Source organism: Ranitomeya variabilis, chromosome 2, assembly GCF_051348905.1.
Source record: "Ranitomeya variabilis isolate aRanVar5 chromosome 2, aRanVar5.hap1, whole genome shotgun sequence".
NCBI lineage: Eukaryota > Metazoa > Chordata > Amphibia > Anura > Dendrobatidae > Ranitomeya > Ranitomeya variabilis.
Window position 1 is genome coordinate 1,006,565,035 of NC_135233.1, and position 24,572 is coordinate 1,006,589,606.

The window sequence follows — 24,572 nt, forward strand, 5'->3', positions numbered from 1 at the left end:
GATTGGGTGGGGCTATGTGGAGTGGGCGTGGCTGATACCCCCATACACACATACACTCATATATATATATATATATACAGTATATAGATAGATCGGACTTTTCTGAATGCAGCAATGCCACATATATGTATTTTTAAAATATTTTTATTTTTAATGGAGCACAAAGGGAAGTGATTTGAACCTTTATGGTTTTGGGGTTTTTTCATATTTTTTAAACATTTTTTTTTACTTTTCACAGTACGTATTAGACCCCTTAGGGCCAATGCATGTTAAATGTCGCTGTCAGAATTTGACAGTGGTATTTAACATGTTAACAATTGTTAGAGGCAGGTACTGGCTGTTATACATAGCCATGATCTGCCAGGTATGGGACAGGCACACCCCATGAGCCCACTCCATACATGCGCTTTCGACTTGCAGTGAAACGGTTAAATTACAATATGTCAATGAATATATATATATATATTTTTTACCAGTCTAAATGCCGCTGTTCTCCTAAATCTGTCTTTGATGCTTTTTTGTTCTTTGACCTCTCCATTCCTTTGTTATAGCCCTCTCTTTCCTTTATGTAAAGCTAGTCATGTTAGCCAAGTAGTAGTGACCCTCGTGGGAGTTACCACAAAAGAGAAGAGTGAAGGATCACGCCCACTTGTCTAACAATAATAGATTTACATACAGGGAAGAGGAGGCCATATTTTGGGAATAGAGAGGTGCTGGAAACCGATATCAGATAAGAAAAATAACATATTTATGTCAAGTAAGATGTCCTCTATAAACCCCGGAGGATCTTAGAAACACATTTTTAATTTGTTTTTTTACAAATTTATAAACTTTTTTAAATTACTTAAAGGAAAAATTACTATACAAGTATGTTATCACCATAATACTACTGACTTGGAGAATCACGTTGCCAGATCAATTGCATCACACATTGAAGCGGCAAAAACAACACCCCCTAAAAAATTGTGTTTTTCTACCATGTCAACAGACATTAATTTTCTTCCCATTTTACAGTACATGCTATGGAAAAAGTTGTCATTCAAAACTATAACATGTCCTGTCGAAAATAATCCCTCATATGGCTACATCGACTGAAAAAAATAAAAGCTTAGACTCAAGCTAGGGGCACACGAAAGTATAAAAAATTGGTCCAATTTTCACCCAGAAAAGTGGGACGATTTTTTTCTCACTTGTCATATGTATACAGTCCATTTTTTACAGTAGCTATTAATCATTTACAGGACAATGTACATGCTCCTGTGTTCCAGAATTACAATGTGTCCGTAATAATCGGATGCTGTACTATGGCTCTGTATGGCATCCAATTTTTTTCCTACACCCACAGACTTGAATAGATGATTCTCATCCAATTCGGAGTAAAATAGTGCTGGCTGCGATTTTTTTTTTACATGCAGATTCAGTCAGTGAAAAAAATTGTTCATGTGCACTGACTCATTGAATATCATCGGTCTGAGTGCGATCTGTTCTTTTTAATAGCACTCGAACCAAAAATTTGGACGTGTGAACAAGTCCTTAAAAGAATAGGAGGAAAAGATAAAAGCACAAAATGTAAATTGCCTGCAATGCAAAGATGTTTAAGGACGCCTACATAGTAAGGGTAAGGTCACACAGGGCGTTTTTGCTACTTTTTTTTTTCTGCCGCAAAACCTGATTTCCTGGCACGAAAGAAGCTGTGGCAAAAACGCAGGTTTAGGTGCGTTTTTGGTGTTTTTTATCGCGTTTTTTGTGCATTTTTTTCATGTGTTTTTGTGTCTCTTTGCGCATGCTAATAAATAAAAAAAAAAAATACTTCCTGTAGAACCATACCTCCTTTACAGTAAACTCAGGTTAGAATAGGATAGAATAGATATATATAGATAGATAGATAGATAGATAGATAGATAGATAGATAGATAGATAGATAGATAGAATGAATAGATAGAATGAATAGATATATAGATGGATAGATAGGATAGATAATAGATAGATGATAGATAGATGATAGATAGATAGATAGATAGATAGATAGATAGAGATAGAATGAATAGATATATAGATGGATAGATAGAAGGATAGATAATAGATAGAGTAGATAGATAGATAGATAGAAGGATAGATAATAGATAGATTAGATAGATAGATGATAGATAGATAGAATGAATAGATATATAGATGGATAGATATATAGATGGATAGATAGAAGGATAGATAATAGATAGATAGATAGATAGATAATAGATAGATGATAGATAGATAGATAGATAGATAGATAGATAGATAGAGGATAGATAGAGGATAGATAGGATAGATAGAACAGAAAGGATAGATTACCTGTGGTAACCTCTTCCCTGGCATTTTCCCACGGTACAGAGGTCACATCAGTTCAGGCTGTGAGGATGCGCAGGCTCAGTGACATCAGCGCTAGTCACTGAAGCGGCGCCGGCAGCATCTCCGCATTCATCAGATCAGTGGTTTACAGCCGGGATGGTCGCATCTTAGCACCATCCTGGTTGTAAACTGTATCTCCCCCTGAATAATAAAATGGGAAAACTGTGTTGTGTTTTATTTCATTAAAAGACTTTATTCTGGCTGTGTCTTTAGTTAAGAAGTAACAACTATAAGATTAGTAATGGATAGGTGTCTTATAGACGCTTCTCCTTTACTAAGCCGTGGGCTTGATGTCACCGGTGACATCAACCTCACAAATATTACCCCACTTGCCACTGCTGCAGGGCAAGTGGGAAGAGCCGGGCAAAGTGCCAGAATTGGCGCATCTAATAGATGTGCCTTTTCTGGGCAGCTGCCTGCTGCTATTTTTAGGTTGGAGGGCTATATCCATGGCCCATTACCAGCCTGAGAATACCAGCCCCCAGCTGTGAGCTTTAGCAAGGCTGGTTGTAAAAAATGGGGGGGACCCCACGCCGTTTTTTTTAATTATTCATTTAAATAATTTAAAAAAGCGTGCTGACCCCTCTATTCTTGATAACTAGCCTTGCTGAAGCTGACAGCTGAGGATTGCAGCCCCCAGCTGTGAGTTTTGTCTGGCTGGTTATCAAAAATAGGAACGTATGCCGTTTTTATTTTTATTTTTTATAGCGCAGCAGCGGCAGATGAATGCTCCCATCCGCTGCTCCTGCTCTCACTGTAATTAGTGGCAGCAGGTGTCAGATGATGGGAGCAGTAGTCCCATCAGCTGACACCAGTGATCGGAGGTGAAGTTTAAACCTCCGATCACAGCTGAGCGCTCCCGCTGTCTTCTGACAGTGTTGGGAACCGCGGCTCTCTGACCGGCGGGGATGATTTCCCCGCCGATCAGAAGCGGTGTTTGCCGTGCTGTCATGCACATGACAGCCGGGCAAACACTGTATTGTCGGAACCCCCATTCAAGTGAATGAGGTTCAGGTCCGCTCTGCTGGATGACAGGCTGTATGGATGCATCATGCAGCCTGTCATGTAGATGTAGCAGAGCCGAATGTGAGGTCACATCCGGCTGTCCTTGACTTTTCTGCAGGAAATACGCTGCAATAAAAGTCAACCTGCGTATTTGCAGCGTTTATTCACCATCCATTCAAGTCAATGAGTGAAAAATGCTGCAAAAATGCTGAAAAAACTCTGAAAGAAGAGACATGCTCTATGTCCAAAAAACGCAGCAAAGCACAAAATACTGATCACACAAAAAAACAATGTGTGTGCATGAGATTTCTGAAATCTCATAGGCTTTGCTAGTAATGGAAAAAGCAGAAGAAAATTAGCATAAAAAACGCAGCAAAAACTACCTGTGTGAACTTACCCTTAATCTGATTAGTATTGGATTGATCCAGTGCACAATCCCATATTTCTGCGTAATGCTATGGAGGCTGGCTTATAAGACATATCGAAGCTATAAAGGCGACCATATAACGTTGTAATTCGGATTTCCCTGACTCAGAATTTTCAACAACTTGTGCGGTTTTATTTAATATACTTCTATTATGTGATATGAGGTCACGCTTGCTTTCAGGTTAAATACGGAGTGCAGGGAAAAGGAACAAATATGACAAGAGACAGAACGTGAGAGAGATGATGGAGGAGCCATTAACCGTATGAATTCAGCTGAAGACCTCATTAAGTATTGACTACCTAGGAAGGAAATTGGTGTACTCTGGGATTAAACATGCACAGCTTGATGGCAGTTACAAAGATGGTGCGTGAAGCATTTGTACTATGCAACCTTTAACAAACCACAAAGCCTCCGATGAGGCAGTAAGCATCTTGTTTCCCTTCCCATGTAGTATAAGGTCCTGCATTTTCTGCTAGGTCTCGTCGTGCGCCACTACATGGTGGCATAGACACAACATTGATGGTTATCTTCAAGTCGGACTGGCCCAATGAAGAACTGGAGGATTCTCCGGTGGGCCCAGGAACTGACATGTGCTGGCATACCGAGGCGGCAGCTGCCTAGGGCCCCCCCCACTGCCTCAGGGCCTCCAGCAGCGGCGTGTCGCTAGCAGCACCACACTAGGCAGCTGCTATGGGGCCCGTGAGTCAGTCATAGATGCCGATACAGATGAAAGCAATAATGGAGCATGATGGTCACTTCATCGAGCACCATGCTGTGTGCGCCGGGCAGATGGCAGTGAAGCTGCTGAGACCGGAGAAGAGCTGGAATCAGCAGGGAAATGAGGAGGAGAGGCGAGTATTGTGTTTTTTTTGTTTTTTTTTAAATATATCAGTGAGTGAGTACTGATGGCCATAATACTGTAGGACTGTGGGGCTGGATTTTATTCTATTGAGGGGGGATGCATTATACTCTATCAGGGTCTACATTATATTCTATGAGGGGGCTTCATTATACCCTATGAGGGGGGTACATTATATTCTATGGGGGGGCTGCATTATACCCAGTGGGGGGCTGCATTATACCTGTGGGGGGCTGCATTATACCCTATGAGGGGGCTTCATTATACTCTATGGGAGAGCTGCATTATACTATTTGAGGGGGCTACATTATACCCTATGGGAGGGCTGCATTATACTTTATAAGGGGGCTACATTATATTCTATGGAGGGGGCTGCATTATACCCTATGGGGGCTGCATTATATCCTATGAGGGGGCTACATTATATTCTATGGAGGGGGCTGCATTATACTCTGAGGGTCTACAGTATATTCTATGGGGCGCTGCATTATACCCTATGAGGGGGTTAAATTATATTCTATGAGGGGGACTGCATTATACTATATGAGGGGGCTACATTATATTCTATGGGGGCTGCATTATACCCTATGAGGGGGCTGCTTTATACTCTATGGGGGGCTGCATTATACTATTTGAGGGTGCTACATTATACCCTATAGGGTGCTACATTATACCCTATAGGGGGCTGCATTATACCCTATGAGAGGGCTACATTGTATTCTATGGAGGAGGCTGCATTATACTCTGAGGGTCTACAGTATATTCTATAAGGAGGCTGCATTACACCCAATGAGGGGCTGCATTATACCCTATGAGGGGGCTACATTATATTCTATGGGGGGGGCTACATTATATTCTATGAGGGGGCTACATTATATTCTATGAGGGGGCTACATTGTATTTTATGAGGGGACTACATTGTATTTTATAAGGGGGGCTACATTATATTCTATGAAAAGGCTACATTATGTTCTATGAGGGAGGCTAAGATGTGTACTACCTTAAATTGTGTTTTACCCCACAATTGGTGGTCTTGTATTTATTTCTATGTAGCCACATAGTGGGTCCCAATAATGATTTTCTCTGGTGGGCCCAAGGTGCTCAAGTTAGACGCTGGTTATCTTTACCTATAGAGTGGAGATCTCAGATGCCCTTCATCAGAACGAGCTGGGGGTTGATGTTTAGGAACATCTGCCGAGTCAGTGAACCACTGGTTGTAGGTTCCAAGATAGGCACTGACAGCTGTGATTCATTCGTAAAGATTAGATACATGGTGTTGGCCACCATAGCCTCACCATACGCCAGTATAATGCATCTTGTGAACACTGTATCACTTCTTCAGCTGCCTGCAACACTTTAACTGGAGTAACCCAACAGTAAAACAGATCTCCCACCACTGTGTCATGTGGTCTGGTGTCACCAGCGCAGAAGAGGTGCTACCATGTGGTTTTGTACATGAAGCCTGCAAAGAGACATTTATTTAATGGGTTCTCGCCTTTACACAATCGCCACTTGTTGGAAAGATTGAAAATAAACTGATAACAAAGGCCCCGATTTATCAAAACCGTCAATTTTCACTGGCATTTTGGTATCAGAAGCTCCTTAGTTGTTAAAGGACACATGCTTCTTAATGAATCAGGAGTGTCATGCGCCTCTATGTGCTTAGCCACAAATCTTACCCCAGTCAGGGCACTGGCGTAGCTAGAGCTTTTGCCGCCCGGGGCTGTTCCCGAGTTTGGCGCCCCCCATTGCCGTCACTCAACGCCGGGCACCACCCCCTCAGCACTGTTTACCCATTAAATCCAGCGCCTGCGCTGTGTATCGCTGTTTGGTGCAGGCGCAGAGAGCTCTGGCCGTCTGACGTCACAGCCAGGCTTGCAGACTGCGCCTGTGCGGCGAGTGCGGCCACCCACCTTGGTAATCCCAGCCCCGCAGTGTGTTATGCATTATGCAGAGTGCGGGGCTGGGATTCACAAGCAGGGTGGCCGCATAGGCGCAGTGTCCAGCATTGCCCCAGTGTGTCCAGCAATCTGCCCCAGTGTTCAGCATTGCCCCAGTGTGTCCAGCAATCTGCCCCAGTGTCCAGCATTGCCTCCAGTGTGTCCAGCAATCTGCCCCAGTGTCCAGCATTGCCCCAGTGTGTCCGGCAATCTTCCCCAGTGTCCAGCATTGCCCCAGTGTGTCCAGCAATCTGCCCCAGGGTCTCCAGCATTGCCCCATTGTGCCCAGCATTGCCCCCAGACAGTGTGTCCAGCAATCTGCCCCAGTGTTCAGCATTGCCCCAGTGTGTCCAGCAATCTTTCCCAGTGTCCAGCATTGCCCCAGTGTGTCCAGCAATCTTCCCCAGTGTCCAGCATTGCCCCAGTGTGTCCAGCAATCTTCCCGTGTCCAGCATTGCCCCAGTGTGTCCAGCAATCTGCCCCAGTGTCCAGCATTGCCCCCAGTGTGTCCAGCAATCTTCCCCAGTGTCCAGCATTGCCCCAGTGTGTCCAGCAATCTGCCCCAGTGTCCAGCATTGCCCCCAGTGTGTCCAGCAATCTTCCCCAGTGTCCAGTATTGCCCCAGTGTGTCCAGCAATCTGCCCGTGTCCAGCATTGCCCCCAGTGTGTCCAACATTCTGCCCCAGTGTTCAGCATTGCCCCAGTGTGTCCAGCAATCTGCCCCAGGGTCTCCAGCATTGTCCCAGTGTGTCCAGCATTGCCCCCAGACAGTGTGTCCAGCAATCTGCCCCAGTGTCCAGCATTGCCCCAGTGTGTCCAGCAATCTGTCCCAGTGTCCAGCATTGCCCCAGTGTGTCCAGCAATCTGCCCCAGGGTCTCCATCATTGCCCCAGTGTGTCCAGCAATCTGCCCCAGGGTCTCCATCATTGCCCCAGTGTGTCCAGCAATCTGCCCCAGTGTCCAGCATTGCCCCCAGTGTGTCCAGCAATCTGCCCCAGTGTCCAGCATTGCCCCCAGTGTGTCTAGCAATCTGCCCCAGTGTCCAGCATTGCCCCCAGTGTGTCCAGCAATCTGCCCCAGTGTCCAGCATTGCCCCCAGTGTGTCCAGCAATCTGCCCCAGTGTCCAGCATTGCCCCCAGTGTGTCCAGCAATCTGCCCCAGTGTCCAGCATTGCCCCAGTGTGTCCAGCAATCTGTCCCAGGGTCTCCAGCATTGCCCCAGTGTGTCCAGCAATCTGTCCCAGGGTCTCCAGCATTGCCCCAGTGTGTCCAGCATTGCCCCTGACAGTGTGTCCAGCAATCTGCCCCAGTGTCCAGCATTGCCCCAGTGTGTCCAGCAATCTGCCCCAGGGTCTCCAGCATTGCCCCAGTGTGTCCAGCAATCTGCCCCAGTGTCCAGCATTGCCCCAGTGTGTCCAGCAATCTGCCCCAGGGTCTCCATCATTGCCCCAGTGTGTCCAGCAATCTGCCCCAGTGTCCAGCATTGCCCCCAGTGTGTCCAGCAATCTGCCCCAGGGTCTCCAGCATTGCCCCAGTGTGTCCAGCAATCTGCCCCAGTGTCCAGCATTGCCCCAGTGTGTCCAGCAATCTTCCCCAGGGTCTCCAGCATTGCCCCAGTGTGTCCAGCAATCTGCCCCAGTGTCTAGCATTGTCCCAGTGTGTCCAGCAATCTTCCCCAGGGTCTCCAGCATTGCCCCAGTGTGTCCAGCAATCTGCCTTAGGGTCTCCAGCATTGCCCCAGTGTGTCCAGCAATCTGCCCCAGTGTCCAGCATTGCCCCAGTGTGTCCAGCAATCTTCCCCAGGGTCTCCAGCATTGCCCCAGTGTGTCCAGCAATCTGCCCCAGGGTCTCCAGCATTGCCCCAGTGTTTCCAGCATTGCCCCCAGACGGTGTGTCCAGCAATCTATCTGCCCCAGTGTGTCCAGCAATCTGCCCCAGTGTGTCCAGCATATTACCCCCAGTGTGTCTGAGTCAGACATAAAGAAAAAAAAAAAAGGAAAATCCTCACCTCTCCCGTTCCCAGCGCAGGTCCGGTGCACTCAGCGTCTCTCCGGCTCTGCAGTCTGCAACGCTCAGGACAGAGAGGCTGAGCGCGCAGTGATGACGTCATCGCACCCTCTGCCCTGAGACGTCGCAGAGTCAGAGGGCGCCGAAGACGCTGCAGCTGCCGCAGGAACCAGGAGAGGTGAGTATTAGAACGGGGGCCCAATGCCAGCGCTGTAGAAGGGGGGCCCAATGCCAGCGCTGGCATCGGGGGGGGGCCCTGGTCGTGGCGGCGGTCGGCGCCGCCCGAACATTTAAAGGGCCCGCGTGTCTTTTTTTATTTTTTCCTTCCTCCTCCTCCTCTCTGGGTCGGACCCGCCCCCGGCATTGTGTGATGCAGGGTACGGCAGGTCGTTCAGGGCGAGAGATGCTCTTTTTAACCACTTTCCACTCTAACCAATCGATGGGGTTGTTGAACAGAGTATCCCTCTTTACCAACTCAGAAGTACCCAATGAGATATATGAAAAAGAACCGTAGATTTTTTTTTCTACCATCCAAATTCCCAAGAAATTCAGACGCTTTGTAAAATGTAAGGATAAAAAGAATCTAATGATTTGAAATTTTCTTATAGCCACATTTTTTATATAGAAAACAGATTAGAAGGTGAAAGTTACACATTTTTCCATTTCATTTGAAAAAAATTAACTCATGTAAGCACAATGACTCAGTGGTTAGTGCAATGGCTCAGTGGTTAGCATTGTTGCTTTGGAACGCTGAGGTCCTGGTTTTAAATCCCACCAAGAGCAACATCTGGAAGGAGTTTGTTCTCCCCGTGTTTGCGTGGGTTTCCTCCGGGTTCTCCGGTTTCCTCCCACACTCTAAAGACATACTGATAGGGAATCTAGATTGTGAGCCCCAATGTCTGTAAAGCGATGCCGAATATGATGTCGCTATATAAGCAAGTAAAATAAATAATAAATATATTTAAAGATTGCTGACAGCAACACATCTCAAAAAAGTTGGGACATGGTTATCAAAAGGCTGGAGAAGTAAGTGGTGTAAAAAACAGCTGGAGGGTCAATTTTCAACTAAGTCACATGACGATGTATTAAAACAGCATGGGGTTGTGCATTGAACAGCGTCTTTAAAGATATATTTGGTTAACCACAGCTAATGAATTAAGGATGTAGATTTTGTTGGGATTTCCCAACAGTTTAATTTCTCTAATCTTTATATCCCCGTCGATTTTAGATTATTTGTAGATCCCAAATACATTTTCAGAATTTTCATTTAACGCTTATGTAGGAAGATGGACCAGAAAAGTAGTCTCTCTTGCGTGTCCGGGACTGTCACCATTGTTGCCGGGGGAAGCACTTTCTGACCTGGATAGACCTTTGCACCTTACTGCTTGGGGCAGGTGTAATAAAAAGGGGACTGCGTGCGCGGAAGCAAGGCTTTTGGCGGGGACCCAGCGTGTGCAACAGGAGAAGGTTAACTCCCTCTCCGCAGACCGACACCAAACTGACAGGCCCGCTGTGCAGCGTTCCATCCCCTGCGCATACAGACTGTGCATTTCCAAAGACAAATTCCCCGTTAACCCCCGACCCTGACAGCACTAACCGGTCGGAACATCGTACCCCTTCTGACTCTTTTCGCAATGCTGATCCGGCATCACACGCGGTTCACAGCTTTGAGACTGCAGCGTTCACTCTGGGACTTTGTACATCCGTAGCTGTGCAGCATATCTTTCCCCGTTCAGTACCTCATTCCAGGATCACAAGACCACGTGTAGGAAGACCAGGATACTTCACCGCCGTACAGAGACAGTGCTTCACCCTTCTGCAGGACCGGCTCAGAGACGTCACGTGCCACCTACGGCGCCATCGTGGGATTTTCCAGCCACCATCATCCAGGAACCAGGGACTGATAAGTTAATCTGTTATTTCACTCGCTGTCGTTACCTTATTGCTATATCCACATTGTGGGTCTGTATGTTTTTACCCCCTTACTCCCTGCGAGTATTTATTGTTGAGACATATCCCTGTATAAAATCTGTTAACTCTTCCTCTACCTCCTGCTCATCACTGCATCCCGCGTTCCTGCTAGCACCTTACATTTACGCCAACCTGATCAACAGAAGAACGGAGAACCTATGGCATATTTTAGGTTAGCACTGTATTATGGACTGTGTTCTCGGAGGTTAAATTTTTGTGTGAGTACATTTTGTATACTTGTCTATAGAAATCCAATATTCCAGAATATTTGATAAATTAGCACATCAGGTCTTGATAATACCGGAATAAATTTCAGAACTGCTCCTTTACAAACAGCCTTGTTTCCATAGAATTTACAAGTGGCTGAGAGGAGGTGTTAAAATAACAGTATGACTGTATGATATTTGGCTGCTTGAACATTCATCCCCAATAATGATTAAGTACATTATGAAACCACATTAAAGGGGTTTTCTCATCAAAGACAACCTCTACCATAATGCAGCGACACCAGTACCCCTGGAAAAAAATTGAAATAATTTTGCTAGTGGAAACCGTGGTAGTAGTTAGTGATGAGCGAGTATTCTCGTTGCTCGGGTTTTTCTGAGCATGCTCTGGTGGTCTCCGAGTATTTGTAAGTGCTCATAGATTTAGTTTTTGTTGACACAGCTGCATGATTTACGGCTGCTAGCCAGCCTGAATACATTTGGGGGTTGCCTGGTTGCTAGGGAATTTCCACATGTATTCAAGCTGTCTAGCAGCTGTAAATCATGCAGCTGAGGTGACGAAAACTAAATCTCCGAGCACTAACAAATACTCGGAGACCACCCGAGCATGCTCGGGAAAACCCGAGCAAGGAGTATAGTCACTAATCACTAGTAGTAATGCCCGGCAGTATGAAGAGTCCATCTTAATAAATGAGACATCATCCCACAGCAAGTAGTGATGTTCTTTCTATCAGTCTCCTGACTCTGCAACCAACTAGTGGTCTCAGCGATCAGGTAACTGAATGGACAGGAGTCCTGATTTCGGAAAAGATCATTAAAATAGTGCCGGATTAGAGTGGTAAGAAACACATTTCTTTATTGAACAATGATCGCCTGCCTTAGAGTAATTCAGGAAAAGAGAGACAAGGGTTACAAAACAAACTTACTGATGTATTTGGTGGTAACTCATTCTGAAGCCAACTATGTCCTGTAATACATATAAGCTGCAGATGAATGGGTTAAAAATGTTATTAAGAAAATTCTCAGTAAAATAAAAAAATTTTTAAAACCTTCCCAATTATGTACGTGATGTACTGAAATTTTATTAAAATACTTCGGTTGTCATTTTGCCCGGTTTCCAGCACTGCTTTGGGCTTCTGCTGGCCCACATGACCGCTCTACAGCTTTGACAGCTCATACTACATTCCCAAAGGACGAAAACAAGGCTCTGTAGACTTTAACTGAGAAAATGACTTCCACTCCACACATAAACGCCGGTGTGAGCGGGTTAGTCTGTTTTCAGGTAACATGGGCCCGAAGAGCGGCACTGAACACCAGAGAAGACGGTGATAAGCATACTGAACAAAAATATAAACACTTATTTTTCTTTTATTTTTCATGAGCTGAACTCAAATATCTAAGACTTTTTCTATGTACACTAAAGGCCTTTTTCTGTCAAATATTGCCTGTGCAATAATCATGCTGTCTAATCAGCATCTGCATATGCCACACCTGTGCAATAATCATGCTGTCTAATCAGCATCTGGATATGCTACACCCGTGCAATAATCATGCTGTATAATCAGCATCTGGATATGCCACACCTGTGCAATAATCATGCTGTCGAATCAGCATCTGGATATGCCACACCTGTGCAATAATCATGCTGTCTAATCAGCATCTGGATAGGGTACACCTGTGCAATAATCATGCTGTCGAATCAGCATCTGGATATGCCACACCTGTGCAATAATCATGCTGTCTAATCAACATCTAGATATGCCACACCTGTGCAATAATCATGCTGTATAGTTAGCATCTGGATATGCCACACCTGTGCAATAATCATGCTGTCTAATCAGCATCTGGATATGTCACACCTGTGCAATAATCATGCTGTATAGTTAGCATCTGGATATGCCACACCTGTGCAATAATCATGCTGTCTAATCAGCATCTGGATATGCCACACCTGTGCAATAATCATGCTGTCTAATCAGCATCTGGATATGCCACACCTGTGCAATAATCCTGCTGTCTAATTAGCATCCTGATATGCCACACCTGTAAAATGGATGTTTTATCTTGACAAAGAAGAAGAGCTCATTAACACAGATCTAGACCAATTTGTGAACAATATTTGAGAGAAAAAGGCCTTTCGTGCACATAGAAAAAGTCTTAGATCATTGAATTCAGATCATGAAAAATGGCAGCAAAAACAAAAGTGTCGCTTTTATATTTTTGTTCAGCGTATTTTAATACACTTGTACTACATTACATACATAATTAGAAGGCTATAGGGAAATCGTTTTTTACTAATCTTCTTTAAACCCTGTTAGAAAAAAAATGATTTTTTTTTTTTAGCAAAATAGACATGCATTTAAGTGAAAAAAGGGAAAGTTGCAACTCAGTGTGCTTTTATTCTTTAGGCTGGGTTCAGATCAGCAGAAAAAAATAATTTTTTCATCCAGAAAAACAGACAATTCAGATCCCTATAACATTCATTTTGTATGTCTGTTTATCACTACTGTTTGTTATCCCTTTTTTACTTCCATAATTAAAAACTAATAGAAGGCTTAATTCAGTTTCCAATGTAATCTTTGATGTACAATAACAAATTGCACTGTGGTACCGTGTTAGCCAGAAAAATTGATGTGAATACTTTTCTGCCCAATGAAGAAGGAGCCACTGTGCTCTGAAAGCTTGCAAACATATTATTTTCTGGTTGGCCAATAAAGGTATCACTCATAGAATACTTTTGTCATCATAAGGCAGAAAAATATTCACACCAATGTAATCTTTGAAATGAATTCATTAAAAATGTCACAAGGATGGTATTAGTATGGCCTTCTTTTCTTTACACACCCACAAAGTTCTAATCGTCTGAAAAATGAAGGAGACTAGTGTGTGCTGTGCTTTTCTTTTTTACACCAACACTTGATCCATGTAGAAATATGATCATCTGAACTAGTGCATTCACTTACATTAGTCCATGTCTTCGCTATTTGCACATAGATTGAAAACACTTCATCAGAATGTAGCCTTAACCCCTTAACGACCAGAGGTACTTTTGGTTTTGCATTTTCATTTTTTGCTCCCCTTCTTCCCAGAGCCATAACTTTTTTATTTTTTGGTCAAAATAGCCATTTGATGGCTTATTTTTTGTGCGATGAGTTGTACTTTTGAACAACACCATTGGTTTTAACATATTGTGTACTGGAAAGCGGGAAAAACATTCCTAGTGAGGTGAAATTGCAAAAAAAGTGCAATCAGATAGTTGGTTTTTTTACCATGTTCACTAAATGGTAAAACTGATCTGCCATTATGATTCTCAAGGTAATTACAAGTTCATGGACACTAAACATGTCTAGGTTCTTTTTTATTAAAGTGGTGAAAAAAAATTCCAAAGTTTTTTAAAATAAAAAAAAAATTGCGCCATTTGCCGATACCCGCAGTTTCTCCATTTTTCTTGATCTTGGGTTGGGTTAGGGCTTACTTTTTGTGTACAGAGCTGACATTTTTAATGATACCATTTTTGTGCAGATACGATCTTTGGAAAGCACGTTATTGCATTTTAATGCAATGCAATATGCAAATGCAAATGTTGCAGCGACCAAAAATACGTAATTCTGGCGTTTTGACTTTTTTTTCTCGTTACGCCGTTTAGCGATCGGGTTAATTCTTTTTTTGTTTTGATAGATCGGGCGATTCTGAACGCGGCGATGCCAAATATGTGTATGTTTGATTTTTTTTCATTGCTTTATTTTGAATAGGGCAAAAGGGGGGTGATTTGAACTTTTATATTTTATTTTTTTAATATTCTTAAAAATATATTTTTTTAACTTTTGACATGCTTCAATAGTCTGCATGGAAGACTAGAAACTGCCATAATCGAATCAGCTCTGCTACATCCTGGCAGCATGCTTAGGGCGCATGGGCACTTTCTGTTTTTTAAAGAGACAGTTTGCACCCTTCTAATGTGTCCTCAGCCAATTGCTGGGAAGCACTTAGTACTTAAGGTATCTCCACCTGTTGGGAGGTGCCTGAACAACATTCTCCTTAGTGTTGGTGCATCTACTAGTTGCCAGGTTCTGTCCTGTTTCTGGCTCTAAACTCTGAGCCTGTACCTTGTATCTGATCTTGTCTGAACCTACTTCCCCTGGGCCTGTCTGGTTCAGGACTTATTCCTGAACCTGTTTGTAACTTGCCAGTCCACACCTGTGGCTTCTTGCCTATCTGCACCTGCGGCTCCTTGTCTGTCTGCACCTGCGGCTCCTTGCCTGTCTGCACCTGCGGCTCCTTCCATTTCCGCACATGCGGCTCCTTGCCTTTCCGCACATGCGGCTCCTTGCATTTCCGTCATATAAAACTTTAGTGTCTAGCTTGTCTTTTAGCTGCTAAGTCTGTTTTCAGGTCCTTTCTGTACTGAACCCTCTCCGAGCCTGTCTAGCCTAGGCCTGAACACCAAACCTGTATTTATACCAGAGTCCATCCTGTGTTCCAAAACCTGACCAGTCTGAACCTGTACCTATACCGGAGTCTGGAAAAATTAAATCACTGCACTCATCATAGTTGAAGTCAATTTTGCTGAAGTGAATATCTTTATTGAAGATGAAGACGAAGTGATAAGGCAACAAAAAAAATTAACGTTTCGGCCACACGGTGGCCTTGATCACAAATGATGCCTCAAAAGGTTATTCGTATAGCGTCTTATGGAAATGGAGTAGAGAATTCAAGGTTAAAGGTGGCTCAGACTTCCCCAGATAGTGAAGGAAGGGGCTTTAAGTTTCAATAGTAACTGTCCAGGACAGAGTAACAGAGGTTTTGGGATCTCTGTTGGGTGTAGAATAGTCTCATTGATTTTAATCCCTTAGTGAAACGTGGCTTATGCATAGATAGGTGGCGCCGTGGGAGCGTAGTCCGGGACCGGGGAGACCGTTTGGTAAATCCAATGAGGAACGCCGACACAGCACGTGTCCTGGCGGTGGAAGCGCTTCCACCGCCAGGACACGTGCTGTGTCGGCGTTCCTCATTGGATTTACCAAACGGTCTCCCCGGTCCCGGACTACGCTCCCACGGCGCCACCTATCTATGCATAAGCCACGTTTCACTAAGGGATTAAAATCAATGAGACTATTCTACACCCAACAGAGATCCCAAAACCTCTGTTACTCTGTCCTGGACAGTTACTATTGAAACTTAAAGCCCCTTCCTTCACTATCTGGGGAAGTCTGAGCCACCTTTAACCTTGAATTCTCTACTCCATTTCCATAAGACGCTATACGAATAACCTTTTGAGGCATCATTTGTGATCAAGGCCACCGTGTGGCCGAAACGTTAATTTTTTTTGTTGCCTTATCACTTCGTCTTCATCTTCAATAAAGATATTCACTTCAGCAAAATTGACTTCAACTATGATGAGTGCAGTGATTTAATTTTTCTGGAATTTGCTGGGGTCTTGGGACTCCTTTCACTTGCACCGTCAACCTCCATCTTTGGTCGAGTGCTAGCTCTTTGTTCATTCTATTATACCGGAGTCTGTACTGTGTTCCAGAACCTGACCAGTCTGAAACTGTTCCTATACCCTGAGTTCATGCTGCCCAGTGATCCTGAATTTGTGTAGTCTGAACTGTATCCGATTCTGTTATCCTGTCAGCACTTTGAACCCAGTCCTTGTCAGCATACCTGACCGTTCAGCAGTCAGTCAGCAGCTGCAGTATTGGGCTCTGCTTAGGAGTGGCACCTGGCGGCTACCTGCAGACAAGTCTGACTCCAACATTAGGAGCTCCAGTGAACACCAGGTAGCTGCTTAGACGTGCCTCTTACCAGGTAGGCCCGTCCCTGTGGCACAGTTGGTACATGAACCACATGAGCCATTTGCGGGTGTGACAATTACTACGTGTATCATATGATCTCCATAGATTTGTTGCACCTGCTGTCTGCATTAATGTAAACTGATTCTGATGCAATCATGCTTTTCCTGTGTTTGATACTGGATATTGATGCCTTTCCGTTTTCTTCTTCCTCCTTATTGGACCACGATACTTTTCATGTATTTTAAACTTCTTTCAATAAAAAAACTTTTTATTCTCTTTGGTTGTTTGTGAGTGACTACTCCATCAGTGGTGGGTTCACAAGTTTTTATAGTTTATAGGAGTACTCCATCTCTTTATTCTTCTTATTCAGCTAGGGGGAACACTCAAATTGGTTATGTTCCTAAAATGAATACATAGTATGTGCTTTATGAATGTTTTCAAAGTAATATCACTAATCATTACCAAAAATGAATCCCCATGTATCACAAAAAAGAGACGCAAAAATTATTTGAATATCTGAACCAGAAACAACTCTTTAAACCGCATGTACGACAAAACTAAAAAGAATGTGCGAATTGTGAGAAATGGGGGTAAATGCTCTGGTCAGAAATGGGGGTAAATGCTCTGGTCTGAAACCGGTTAAGGTTAGGCACTGGATATCGGACGTTACTCTCCTTGGTGCATTTACATTAATCAAAGAATAGATATAAGAGAAACAAGAGGAAGGATTGCACCTGGCAGATGATACTTGTAAAGGAGCAGTTCATTCAAGTTTGCTAAAATTTTCTATGAAAAGCTGCCTTTGATATTAAATATATTCTGTATCTGATATGTGATTAAAAAAAACGAGTCTAAGGCTGAGTCACACATAACGATATCGTTAGCGATATCGTTGCAACGTCACACTTTTGGTGACGTAAGCAATGATCCCGCTAACGATCTCGTTATGTGTGACAGCGACCAACGATCAGGCCCCTGCTGGGAGATCGTTGGTCGATGGGAATGATCAGGACCGTTTTTTGGTCGCTGATCACCCGCTGTCATCGCTGGATCGGCGTGTTTGACGCCGATCCAGCGATGTGTTCACTTGTAACCAGGGTAATTATCGGGTTACTAAGCGCAGGGCCGCGCTTAGTAACCCGATATTTACCCTGGTTACCATTGTAAAAGTAAAAAAAAAAACAGTGCATACTCACATTCTGATGTCTGTTACGTCCCCGGCGTCCACAGGGTTGACTGTGTCAGCGCCGGCCGTAAAGCAGAGCACAGTGGTGACGTCACCACTGTGCTCTGCTTTACGGCCGGCGCTGACACATTCAGTGCAGGGAAGCTCTCGGCAGCAGGGCGTGCATTAGCTTTCGCTCCTGCCGAAAGCAGTTTTAACCCTGTGGACGCCAGGGGACGTGACAGACATCAGAATGTGAGTATGTACTGTTTTTTTTTTTACTTTTACAATGGTAACCAGGGTAAATATCGGGTTACTAAGCGCGGTTACCCGGGTGCTGCAGGGGGACTTCGGCATCGTTGAAAACAGTTTCAACGATGCCAAAGTCGTTCCCCTGATCGTTGGTCGCTGGAGAGAGCTGTCTGTGTGACAGATCCCCAGCGACCGCACAACGACTTACCAACGATCACGGCCAGGTCGTATCGCTGGTCGTGATCGTTGGTAAGTCGTTTAGTGTAACGGTACCTTAAATAATTAGAAACATTTATAACATGAAGAGATCCCAAAAATAGGTCTGGAAAAGAAAAAAACTAAAATTTCCTTGCATCTGCTTAGTAAGCTCTGAAAGCTGATCCAGTCACCATGTGCATGATACCTATGTTATAGGGACTGACCAATTCCAGAGGCTGTCACAATAATGGACTACCAGTCACTGTGACAGCTTCTTGCTGCAGTCAGTCCAGCACTTGTATTCCTGATGGCAAATATAAGTTTAATTTCACAGCAGCCTTACGGAAGGGCTAATGGAAATCTTCATTACTAGTAATTAAAAGATACACTATTTTCCTAAATATCTCTTGTAACTATCAGTGATTACCAGCTACTATTGGCATCTATCATTGATCACCAGCTCCTAGTGCAATGTACCAATGCCCACCAGCTATAAATGCCAGCTATCAGTGAATGCCACTTGTTAGTGCAACATATCAGTGAATACTCTTGCCAAATATTGGTGCCAATATCATGGACTACCAGCTACTAGTACCACCTATCGGTAATTATTATTATTTAACGGCCTTCGGCTCGATGTCGAGCCTTGGCGACTTAATGGATCAACGCTTTGTAGACAGATCGGTCCACTATGGTCTTCTCATCCATTATCTTGATAGTATCAAGTTATTGGGTTGCTGGTCTTCTTATTTGCCTTGTTGCTTCTATTCTGCCAACCATGATGTCCTTCTCCAGTGATTGGATGTCCAAAGTAGGTAAGTCATAGCTTGAGGAACCTTGCTTCAAGTGATATGTCTGGCTTGATTTGTTCCAAAATTGATTTATTTGTTCTTCTTGCCACCCATGATATTGATAACATCCTTCTTCAGCACTACATTTCAAAGGTGTCAATTCTCCTTCTGTCTTGTTTCTTTATTGTCCATATTTCACATACATATGTTGTTACAAAAAAGTCCAAACTATGTACGAGCTGTGTCTTCATCACCAGTGAAGTGTTCCTCGATATGAAGACCTTGTCCAGTGACTTATTTGTTGATTTGCCCATAGCTATTCTGCTGTTAACTTTTGGTGTTGTCGCTACATCTTGAGAAATCATCGATCCAAGTAGGTTGAAGTCCTTTACAACTTCTAGTTCGTCGCTGTCCATCTCAAATGTGTCCTGGTCGTACCTGGCAGTAGTCAATATCTTCTTCTTCTTCTTTGTATTGAGTAGCAGTTCCATGTTCAAGCTTTTCATCTTGACACTCCATAAGCCCTTCATTCTATCTACGCTTGTTGCTATCAATGTTGTATCGTCTGCATATTTAAGATTGTTGATGGTTCGTCCAGCAATTTTGATTCTTTTTTCTTTTTCAGTAAGTCCAGCCTTCCTGAAAATAGCTTTTGCATAGCCAACTATTAACCTGTCAGTGATTACCAGCTACTAAAGCCATCTAACAGTGATCACCGGTAGCAGTGCCACCTATCAGTGATTAACAGCTCCTAATAGCACCTTTCAGTCATTGCTAGCTACCAGTGCCACCTATCACTGGTTACAAGCTACCAATACCTCATATTAGTCATAACCAGCCACTAGTGGGGATTATCAATGATTGCCAGCTACTAATACCTCACTGTTTAGTCATTGCCAGATACTAATGGCACATGCCATGGAAAGATAACCATCTACCAATGCTACCAATCAATAAACATGAAGCAGTACCACCATACAGTTATTACCAGCAACTGATATCATAAATCAGTGATTATGAGCCATTAGTGACAGTTACCACTGATTGCCAGCTCCTAATGCTATCTTTGAGTAATTGCCAGCTAATAGTGACTCCTATTAGTGATGAAAAACTGCTAGATCCATCTATGAGTGATGACCAGCGAGTAGGGCCATCTGTCTATTATTAACAGCTATTAGTGCCACCTATTAGTGATTATCAGCTACTAGTTCTTCTTTTCTATCATTGCCAGCTCCTAATGGCACTAACCGTTGATAGCTATCTAGTGGTGCCACCAGTGAGCCATCTATCGGTAATATCACCTTTAGTATTTGCTAGCTACTAATGGAATTTACCATTGACAATTAGCCAACGGTGCCACCAATCAGTCATCACCACCGGTGAGTAATGACACCTATCAATGATTACCAACTATGAATGAGACCTATCCGTTGTTATCAGCTATTAATGATACATATCAGTGACTACCTTTTATTGGTGCCCCCTATCAGCGCTTACTAGTTTCTAGTGCCACCAGTCCATGATTGCCAGCTACCAGTGCCACCAGTTACCAGCTATTAGTGCCATCTGTTAGTAATACCCGATTTAAATAAGCTGGAAAACACTAGGTACCAATGCAAACTGTCAGAGATTACCAGCTACTAGCACACCTACTATAGTTACATAGTTAATACGATTGAAAAAAAGATAAATCTCCATCATGTTCATCCAAGGGATTGCAAAAAGTAAAAGGATTATATATAACCTCAATGCATGACCCAATCTGCCCCAGAAGAGCTAATCTTTCCCTCCTGATCCCAACTGTCGATCCACTGGACTAAACATTCAGAAAAGAACTTAACCCATCTACTAATTTAATTATTATCTAATTTACTATGTTCTTTTCTTTAAAAAAAAAAACATCTACGGTAAACCCTTTTTAAAAAATATCAACAGTTACTATTTTGACCAGTTCCTGAATTGACTGGTCCACAAATAATAGTTCTCCTCTGGAGGTTGAACCTTTCTTTCTCCAAATGGATGGAGGGCCCTCTTATTCTTTAGGTGGGGGGTTCACATGACACAGATTTTGACCATGTTTTTTGAATCAGCCATTTATGCACTTGTACAAGGTAATTATGTCCCCTCTTAGGCTGGGGTCACACATGGCGTAAGAAAATACGCCACGTATTATACGTCCGTACTACGGCCGTAATACGGAGAAATGTCCCCAAAATATTGATCCGTAGTCAGGGTGTTTCAGCGTATTTTGCGCATGGCATCCTCCGTATGTAATCCGTATGGCATCCGTACTGCGAGATTTTCGCGCAGGCTTGCAAAACCGACATCTAATGGATTTATGTGCTCAAATGTTAGGGAAAACATATATACAGTATATATATATATATATGTCATTGAGACACATATATATATATTCTGTATTTAGATGTCATTCAGCGCGATATCTGTGAACAGCCGCTAATTCAATTGCCGGCTTTTCATTTCTCCTGCACAAACCCGACAGGATATGAGACATGGTTTACATACAGTAAACCATCTCATATCCCCTTTTTTTTTGCATATTCCACATTACTAATGTTAGTAGTGTGTATGTGCAAAATTTCAGCGCTGTAGCTGCTGAAATAAAGGGTTAAATGGCGGAAAAAATTGGCGTGGGCTCCCGCGCAATTTTCTCCGCCAGAGTGGTAAAGCCAGTGACTGAGGGCAGATATTAATAGCCAGGAGAGGGTCCATGGTTATTGGCCCCCCCGTGGCTAAAAACATCTGCCCCCAGCCACCCCAGAAAAGGCACATCTGGAAGATGCGCCAATTCTGGCACTTGGCCACTCTCTTCCCACTCCCTGTAGCGGTGGGATATGGGGTAATGAAGGGTTAATGCCACCTTGCTATTGTAAGGTGACATTAAGCCAGATTAATAATGGAGAGGCGTCAATTATGACACCTATCCATTATTAATCCAATTGTAGGAAAGGGTTAAAAAACACACACACACATGATTACAAAGTAGTTTAATGAAATAAACACAGCGGTTGTTGTAATAATTTATTGTTCTCCCATTCCATTTCCAGGACCTCGCTTGGCAACATAATAAACGCACAAGATACATACCTTCTGCTGTCAGATCTCGTCCCACGAAGTAATCCATCTGAAGGGGTTAACTAATATTACAGGCAGGAGCCCTGCAAATGCAGCTGTGCTCCGTGCTTGTAATCCCCGGGGAATGAATGAAATGTAGGTCATTGACCTACATTTCCTTCAGTCGCGGTGATGCGCCCCTGCTGGATGTTCTCATGAACTGCAGCCTGGGAACTTTTTCCCACGCTCCAGGTCATATGAGGACATCCACCAGGGGGCGCATCACCGCGACTGAAGGAAATGTAGGTCAATGACCTACATTTCATTCATTCCCCGGGGATTACAAGCACGGAGCACAGCTGCATTTGCAGGGCTCCTGCCTGTAATATTAGTTAACCCCTTCAGATGGATTACTTCGTGGGACGAGATCTGACAGCAGAAGGTATGTATCTTGTGCGTTTATTATGTTGCCAAGCGAGGTCCTGGAAATGGAATGGGAGAACAATAAATTATTACAACAACCGCTGTGTTTATTTCATTAAACTACTTTGTAATCATGTGTGTGTGTGTTTTTTAACCCTTTCCTACAATTGGATTAATAATGGATAGGTGTCATAATTGACGCCTCTCCATTATTAATCTGGCTTAATGTCACCTTACAATAGCAAGGTGGCATTAACCCTTCATTACCCCATATCCCACCGCTACAGGGAGTGGGAAGAGAGTGGCCAAGTGCCAGAATTGGCGCATCTTCCAGATGTGCCTTTTCTGGGGTGGCTGGGGGCAGATGTTTTTAGCCACGGGGGGGCCAATAACCATGGACCCTCTCCTGGCTATTAATATCTGCCCTCAGTCACTGGCTTTACCACTCTGGCGGAGAAAATTGCGCGGGAGCCCACGCCAATTTTTTCCGCCATTTAACCCTTTATTTCAGCAGCTACAGCGCTGAAATTTTGCACATACACACTACTAACATTAGTAGTGTGGAATATGCAACAAAAAAGGGGATATGAGATGGTTTACTGTATGAAAACCATGTCTCATATCCTGTCGGGTTTGTGCAGGAGAAATGAGAAGCCGGCAATTGAATTACCGACTTTTCACTAACAGCGCTGCGTATTTCTCGCAAGTCACACTGCAGGTCCGTGTGGAATCCGTATTTTTCGCGCCCCCATAGACTTTCATTGGCGTATTATTTGCGCAGTACGCTGACAAACGCAGCATGCTGCGATTTTGTACGGCCGTAGAAAGCCGTATAATACTGAACCGTAATATACGGCTAATAGGAGCAGCCCCATTGAGAATAATTGTGCCGTATGTAATGCGAGTTTTACGGACGTAGTTTCTGCGCTCTTACGTCCGTAAAACTCGCATGTGTGACCCCAGCCTTAGATGTTTCTTCCCATTACATTTAATTATTTTAATCTTTCCTCATAACTAAGATCTTCCATGCCCCTCATCAGTTTTGTGGCTTTTCTTTGTACCTTTTCTCATTCCAGGGCATCCTTTTCATGAACTGGTCCCAAGAACTGGACTGCATATTCAAGATGAGGTCGCACTAGCGCTTGATAAAGTGCCAGTATTATATCTCTGTCCCACAAGTTTAAACCATTTTTAACCCCTTCATGACCGGAGGTATTTTTGTTTTTGTGTTTTCGTCTTTTGCTCCCCTCCTTCCCAGAGCCATAACTTTTTTTTTTTTTTTGTCAATATGACCATATGAGGGCTTGTTAATTGAAGGACATGTTGTACTTTTGAATTACACCATTGGTTTTAACATATCGGGTACTGGAAAACGGGAAAAAAATTCCAAGTGCGGTGAAATTGCAAAAAAAAGAGCAATTCCACGTTTTTTTTCACCATGTTCATTAAATGCTACAACTGACCTGCCATTATGATTCTAAAGGTCATTACGGGTTCATAGACACCAAACATAGCTAAGTTCTTTTATATTTAAGTGGTGAAAAAAAATTCCAAAGTTTGTTAACAAAAAAGAATTGGCGCCATTTTCTGATACCCGTAGCATCTCCATTTTTTGCAATCTGGGGCTGGGTGAAAGATTTTTTTTTTGTGCACCGAGCTGACATTTTTATTGATACAATCTTGCTGTACATACAATCTTTTGATCACCCGTTATTGCATTTTATTGCAATGTAGCAGCGACCAAAAAAATGAATTCTGGTGTTTTGAATTTTGTTCTCGTTAAGCCGTTTAGCGATTGGGTTAAATTTTTTTAGATTGATAGATCATGCAATTCTGAATGCGGCAATACCAAAAATGTGTATATTTGATTTTTTTTTTAATTGATTTATTTTGAAAGGGGGGGTGATTTGAACTTTTATTTATTTTTTTAAAATATTTTTAAAAACAATTATTTTTTACTTTTTGCATGCTTCAATAGTCTCCATGGGAGACTAGAAGCTGCAGTTGTTTGATTGTCTCTGCTACATACAGGCGATGATCAGATCGCCTGTG

At 43.3% G+C, this 24,572-nt stretch overlaps 1 protein-coding gene across 1 annotated transcript in view; it reads right to left on the reverse strand.

The window, feature by feature from the left end:
• RAB6B (RAB6B, member RAS oncogene family) overlaps nucleotides 1-24,572 on the reverse strand; it is a 97,552-nt gene that overhangs the window by 67,848 nt on the left and 5,132 nt on the right. The window lies entirely within an intron of this gene.